Source organism: Alexandromys fortis, unplaced genomic scaffold (assembly GCF_014885135.2).
Source record: "Alexandromys fortis isolate MF-2015 unplaced genomic scaffold, M_Fortis_MF-2015_v1.1 scaffold_61, whole genome shotgun sequence".
NCBI classification, from domain to species: domain Eukaryota; kingdom Metazoa; phylum Chordata; class Mammalia; order Rodentia; family Cricetidae; genus Alexandromys; species Alexandromys fortis.
The window spans coordinates 10332847-10340067 of NW_026067962.1; the positions used below are offsets into that span (position 1 = coordinate 10332847).

Consider the following 7221-nt stretch of genomic DNA (forward strand, 5'->3'; position numbering starts at 1 on the left):
GTGTGTGTGTGTGTGTGTGTGTGTGTGTGTGTGTGTGTGTGTGTGTGTGTGTGTGTGTGTTGCTGGCTACCCTGGAGCTGAAGTTACATATGGTTGTAACTCACTTGATGTGGATGTTGGAAACTGAACTCAGGTCCTCTGGAAAAACTGGAAGTGCTCTTAAACCCTGGGCAATCTCTCCAGCAGACAAAACAACTTTTATATTCTAAGAATTAAAAAAAAAACTTCTACACTATAATTTACTTCATAATTTACCTTGTATACTTAAGTTCTATGTTTCAATTAAACTTTCTAGGGACTAAAGTTAAAATTTTTAATTTGGCAGATTTCTGGAAGGCCTCGCTAGTAAGAAATATGGAAACCTCTTCTTGGACACTATTTTCTAACCTGGACTAACTCAAATTTCCCTTCTCTGGCTCTAGACGTTTATAAAGAGCTATATGCTTTCAGTATGCTCTTTTTCTCCTTTAGTCACTATGGTCTGGGATTAGTGCATCTCACTTCTTCGACATTTATTTTGGGGACACGCATGTGCCACAGTATGCACATGGAGTCAGAGAACAGCTTTCAAGAGCCAGCTCTCTCCTCCCGCCACGTGGGGTTGAAGAACCAACTCAAGTTCTTGGTGACAAGCTCCTTATCTTGGGCTGGATATGGAGCTCAGAGATACAGTACAGTGCTTGACTAGCAAGTCTGAGGCCATGAGATCTACCTCCAACAATGAAAGGGGGTGGGAGAAATAGAGAACAACCCACACATGCATCTTGCAAAAACCCTACTGGCTTATTTTCCAGTATTCTTATAAAATACTTATTCTCGGGGCTGGAGAGATGGCTCAGAGGTTGAGTGCATTGCCTGTTCTCCCAAAAGTCCTGAGTTCAATTCCCGGCAACCACATGGTGGCTCACAACCATCTGTAATGAGGTCTGGTGCCCTCTTCTGGCCTGCAGGCACACACACAGACAGAATATTGTATACATAATAAATAAATATTAAAAAAAAAGAAAAAATACTTATTCTCATTTTCCTCTCTGGCCGCCCAGTTGGAAGAACAACTGCCCTTCACGCATTTTTCATGGACTATGAGATTTAATAAATATTACCTTAGAGTTCTTTAGAAACAGCTAACGACTTTTCATTAAAGAGGGACCAGAGAGAAATGGCTAACACACACAGAGCTGTTACTACTTAGCTTGTGAACACCTAATATCTCATAACTATCCACAGCATCAGCTTAATTTGCCATGTTAGAAACACTGTTTTATAGGCTTATGAAATGTTGACTAAACCTTGAACAAGACTCCCACAAAGCACTCAAACAATGTGGTCATCCTGGAACTCACTCTAGACCAAGCTGGCCTCTGACTCATGGAGAGCCCCCTGACTCTGCCTCCCTGCTGGGATTAAAGGCGTGAATGGCTGATAATCAATATTTTGTGTATTCAAAGTTAAAAATACTCTGATAATCTAGGCAACATTGTTAACAATTTATTGATTTTTCAATATCAAATGAAAACACTAGAAAAAATGTGCACTTTAAATAAAAAATAAATACAACACTAGAGAGGCAGAGGCAGATGGATCTCTGTGAGTTCAAGGACAGCCTGGTCTACATAGAGACTTCCAGGTCTTCCAGGGCTACATAAGACTACCCTGTCTCAAAAAAGAAAAAAAAAAGGAAGGAAGGAAGGAAAGAAAGAAAGAAAAGAAAAGAAGACAGACAGACAAAGCTATGACATATTCTATATATTTCTGCAAGGTCTCCCTCTAACCTAGGCTGCTGACCTTTAACTCATGTTGTGGCTAGGTTGGCTTAGAATTTAGGGCGAGTCTTTTACCTCAGCCTCCTAAGCACTGGGATTACAGGCATGAGCCACCATAGCATTTTTTATATATTTCAGAATATATATGAGCTATTAAAAATCAAATTTATAAAGAAAATTTATTTCTGGCTCTGCCATATCTGGAAACCAGAAAGACAAATTCTCATCAATACGTTCACTATTGCTTTTAAAAAGCCATTGTCTGCTAAGGAAACAAATTATGCATGCATGAGTGTATAACAAGAATGTTTTCAAACGCTGTACTTTATATTCTCCAAGAGAAATCGGAGGGCTAAAGCAATGTTTAGTGTTCATAAGCCTCTTTACCAAGATTAGAACTAAGTAGGGATTGGGAAAAAATGTATCTACAAGGAATTATAAGCCCCAAAATAGCAGGTGCAGAAAATAACAAAGCTGGGGCTAAGCAAAAGCCTAGGGACTGAAGTGAAGCATCTTGTTATGCTTGAGAACTACATTTTCTGTAACAGTAGCATCATCTGTATAAAAGTTCCCAGTGTACAATGTACTTCCTGGTATGCTCTCGTTTGTTCTACCCAACAACTGTGGAAATTATGAATAATAATAATAATAATAACAACAATAATATTAGTGATAGTGATGGTGCTGACTGAACAGGGCCTCACACATTCCAAGCACTCTACAACCCGAGGAAATTATTTTTGGTAAGTGAAGAATACAAAGTTCTGAATGTTATAGGATTTGTCAGAAAAAATAAAAGTGACAAAGAACCTAAATCTATACTTTCTCAGTTATAGTTCACAGTCTTTTTTCTTCTACGTCATAAAGCTACTCCTAAATAAAGGACACATTAGCATCTCACAGCAAGAAACTTCTAGACAAATCACTAAGGTTATATAGACAACTCTAAGTCATGTACCTTCTTACCAAGCTTTCACTTTTTCATTTGGAAAATGAAGGACATGGACTAGAAAATGTGAATTCACTTCTAGTCCTAAGACTAATTCTTCAAATATGCCCTGTACATGACATGGGTATAACAAATACATGTTAAGTTAGCAATAAATTCCCCGTCAGAAAAACAATCCTGAAGCGACCCACTGTAAGTGTAAGGGAGATTCTACCTAATTGATGCTACTCCAAAGTTCTTAAATCTATATGCTGGAGGAGTTAAACTTCCTACAATGACAGAGATGACTAATCTCATTAACCATTCTCTTTTCAGACTGAAATTAATATTCTTCAAGAAAACTAGAACTGGTAGGACAAGCCTATAATCTGAAGTACTTGGGAGGCTAACACAAGAAAGATGAAAAGTATGTCTAGTAAATTTAAGAGGACCCACTCAGAAAACAAAACATTAAAAAGGGTTGAGTATTGCGTTGATGAGGGGTCCCAGCACCCTCATCAGATGGCTCATAACCACCTGTAACCCCAGTACCAGAGGGTCAATTCCTCTGTCCTCTGAAGACACCTTGCACTCCTGTACATGCCTACACCGGCACCTTTAAGGAGCTGAAGAGATGGTTCAGTGGTTAGGAGCACTAACTACTCTTCTAGAGACCTGGGTTCAATTCCTAGCACCCACAATGAGGCTCACACCATCTGTAACTCCAGTTCTCCAGGGCTTCTGATGGCCTCACACTGACACACAGGCAAAACATGAATGTACACAAAATAAAAACAAAATATATTTAAAAAATAATAAACATTTTTAAAAGGGGGTGGTGGAACAGGAGCTGAGATGTAACTCAGTTTAGAGCTTGCCAAAAAAAAAAAAGGTATAGTGCACAAGAGGATCCTTCAACGACATTCTGAATTTAAAGCCAGTCTGGGAGAGACCCTGTCTCAAAAAAAATTTTTTTTAAGAAAAATTAACTGCAGAGTGTGGTGGCACACGCCTTTATATCCTGCCTTTAATCCCAGTACTCTATAAAGTTCAGCAAGTATTTTTTCCTGGATTAAAAAACCAATACAGGAGCTGGGAGATGGCTCAGAGGTTAAGAGCATTGCCTGCTCTTCCAAAGATCCTGAGTTCAATTCCCAGCAACCACATGGTGGCTCACAACCATCTGTAATGGGGTCTGGTGCCCTCTTCTGGCCTGCAAGCAGACTATTGTATACATAATAAATAAATAAATATTTTTAAAAAATAAATAAAAAACCAATACAAAAGCCAGGCAGTGGTAGTCAAGGCTTTAATCCCAGCACTCGGGAGGCAGAGGCAGGTGGATCTCTGTGAGTTCGAGACCAGCCTGGTCTACAAGAGCTAGTTCCAGGACAGGCACCAAAGCTACAGAGAAACCCTGTCTCGAAAAACCAAAAAAAAAAAAAAGAGCTGGGCGGTGGTGGCACACGCCTTTAATCCCAGCACTCGGGAGGCAGAGGCAGGTGGATCTCTGTGAGTTCGAGACCAGCCTGGTCTACAAGAGCTAGTTCCAGGACAGGCACCAAAGCTACAGAGAAACCCTGTCTCGAAAAACCAAAAAAAAAAAAAAAAAAGTTTTGTACATTTTCAGCCACTGGGCTCTTTCACTATTGTTCTCTTAACTCCTCCTCAAACAGACTTCATAGGATGCATACCCAGAGATTTCCACTGTTCCAACTCTGCTTAGTCAATAAACTATGTTAACAACTTTAAAGTACAGAAACTGTAAGAAATTGAGAAAGACCTCCAACTCCCCCCGCCAGGAAGACCCTCTGTTACTTGATTAAACAAAAATAAAATACGCTGCATAGGAACAATTTTAAAGTTCAAAGAAACACTGACTTTGTTTTAAGGCAGCAGCAGCTGATCCATCTTCTTTCTACTTCTCCAGCTTTAAATCATCTACAAATGAATATACACTTAACCCTCTGGTTTCCTTTCTCCAAAACAAAACACCTCGTTGAACAGTTAGGTTTGTCCTGAATTGAGCTGTCATGTAGAGCCTTAGATTTTTTTGTTGTTGTTGAGTTTTTTGTTTGTTTGTTTTTGAGACATGGTTTCTCTGTGTAATGGTCTGGATGTCCTGGAACTCGCTCTGTAAACCAGGCTGGCCTCGAACTCACAGAGATCTGTGCCTCTGCCTCCCCAGTGCTGGGATTAAAGGCTTGCGCCACCACCGCCCCTCTTGAGCATCAGAAATTTGATGAGTGCTTCTATCAAGCATAAAGGTTTCTTAAGTGTCAAGCCTTTCTCACTCTATCAAGTCCGGGAGAAGCTTTTCGAATTTTTTTATATTTTTGCTTTTAACCCAAATGAAAGCCCTATCAAAAAGTTCACAGTAGGGAGTCAAGATAGCTCAGAGTGTAAAAGCTACCTGAAACCAAAACAAGGGCCTGAACTGGAGCTCTAGGACCCACACAGTGGAAAAAGAGAACCAACTCTAGGAAGTTGTCCTGTAACCTCTGCACCCATACCTACACACGTAAACAAATGTATTAAAATATTAAATGTTGTACTGAAATGTTCTTAAAGGGTAACAGAACATCTTCATCCTTACGTCGGCGATTCTAACGCAGTGGTTTAAACTGGACACCAACAGAGCACATATTGCCAGTTCTGAGTTAATCTCCAGGAAAGCCTTTGTGTAAAGACTGACGAAATTGAAAAAGATCAGTAACCAAGATTTTTAACGGCCGACTTAAGCATAAGTTTTTAATGAGTACATGAAGAGTTCGTCTGCCTTCATAATCGACTCATAGACCATTTTAAAACAAGAAGAAACACATGACTGAGAATGCAAGGTTCATCTCAACCACAGAACTAGTGATAATCCCAGAGCGTCATCGATTGCTGGATCTACAAGGTGTCCAGCGGAAATTATAGTCCCTACAACACACTGCTTCAAATGTTCCCTACGTGTTCAACTAGTGCAATTCTGTCCACTTCCATCCTCAACGATTCTCACCGTGATTATTAAAACAGCTGTCAGCTGGGTTTCGGTGACCTCTTTCGACAACCGTTTATTCAACGCTTTGGATCCTGAAGGATGCGTCACCCCATATAACTCTTCAAAATCAGATCTAAGATTCCAACGTGCTCTAAGGGTCGCCGAACATCATCCCAACCGGAACTGGCACAAACTCAGACCTGATCGCCCAGCGCCGGCAAGGGCAGGTCGCACAGGCATTCAAGAAAGAACTGACAACACCAGCCGCAGCTCTTCCGCTTTCACGCACCTCTCCCGGGACCCACCGCGCCTCCTACGCCCCGGCCCGCACCGTGTCTCCGACCGACATCCGCGCACGCAGCGCGCCTGGCACCGGGAGCGCGCGGCGGCAGGGCGCGCCCCCGCGATGCCGCCCGTCCCGGTGCGCTGGCGGCGCCCTCCCGGCCGCGCCATGTTCCGGTAAGCCGCGGCCAAGGCGCTCGCGCTAGCCGCCGCCCGAGCGTCGCCCAGCCGCAGCCCCACCTGCGCCGCGACCCGTCAGGATGCCGGGCGGGGCGGCCACCAACGGCCTGTCACGGTCCGGACGGCCGCGCCGCGCCGCGGGCTGGGGCCGGACCGGGCCGGGCGGCGCGTGGCGGCTGGGTGCGGCTGGCGGAGGCGCAACCCCCTACCTGACTCCGGGGAGGAGACGGGGCACAGAACTGAGGGTCTCCTCCCTGGTGCCCGGGACAGACTCGAAACCGCGCCCTCCTTCCTCCCCTCTGGTCGCCACGCCCCCCTGGCCCGCACGGACCCGAGGCTCGGCGGACGCAGAAGGGTTCAGCCCCTGATCGAGGGCCTCCGGGTGGCCGCCGCTGCCGGTGTCTCCGCCGCTGCAACAACCCTTAATGCCGCCGGGGCCAGGCTTGAAAACATCTCCGGTCTTGGTCGGTCTCTCACCACAGCCTCCTTGCTCCTGGACAGCGTTCTCTGCGATTGGCTGCGGCTCGAGCACGTGACCCCGGCGGGCACGTGACTCCTGCAGGCACGGGACGGGCGGCGTGACCGCCGTGCCCCGCCCCCGACGCGCCCGTCCCTGACTCTCCGGAGGATCGGCGAGCGCGGCAGCGGTGGTGGTTTGCGTTCGTGCGGAACGGAACCGGGCGGAGGGGCGGAGGGGGCCGGAAGTCCTGGGCCTCCCGGGCCAGCCGCGCCCGCGGAGCGGTGGGAGCCGCGTGCAAGGCGACGTCGGTGCCGGCGCTCGGCGAAGGGAACGCACCTAGTTTTGCTGGGTTTGAGTTGGGGCCGCAGATCGACTGGAGACCGGGACGGGTTTGCTAGCGGTGGTCGCGCCGACGGGAGGGCATCTCGGCGGTGTGGGGCGGGTCCGCGTTGGCGTCCGAGCCGCAGTGCGTGCAGACAGCTGCTTCCCTGCCGGTCGCACCCAGTCCCCAAAGCACCGTTATGATCACTGGTAGCAATGAACGCGGCTTTACGTCCGCTCCTAGCCACACGATCGATCCTGTGACCTTTCTGGACAGAAATTTCAATAAATTTGCCCACGT

At 46.0% G+C, this 7221-nt stretch overlaps 1 protein-coding gene across 4 annotated transcripts in view; it reads right to left on the bottom strand.

Moving 5' to 3' along the window:
• Positions 1-6635, bottom strand: part of Ankrd12 (ankyrin repeat domain 12) — a 116640-nt gene extending 110005 nt beyond the window's left edge. For 2 of the 4 annotated variants that reach the window (XM_050153432.1, XM_050153429.1), the window contains exon 1: positions 6471-6635. The gene's annotated coding sequence lies outside the window, so the exon portion shown is untranslated. Of the gene's footprint in view, positions 1-5695; positions 5827-6348 lie in introns of those variants that run through there. The other 2 variants (XM_050153430.1, XM_050153431.1) reach the window with 2 other exon arrangements.
• Between the last annotated feature and the right edge of the window lie 586 nt (positions 6636-7221).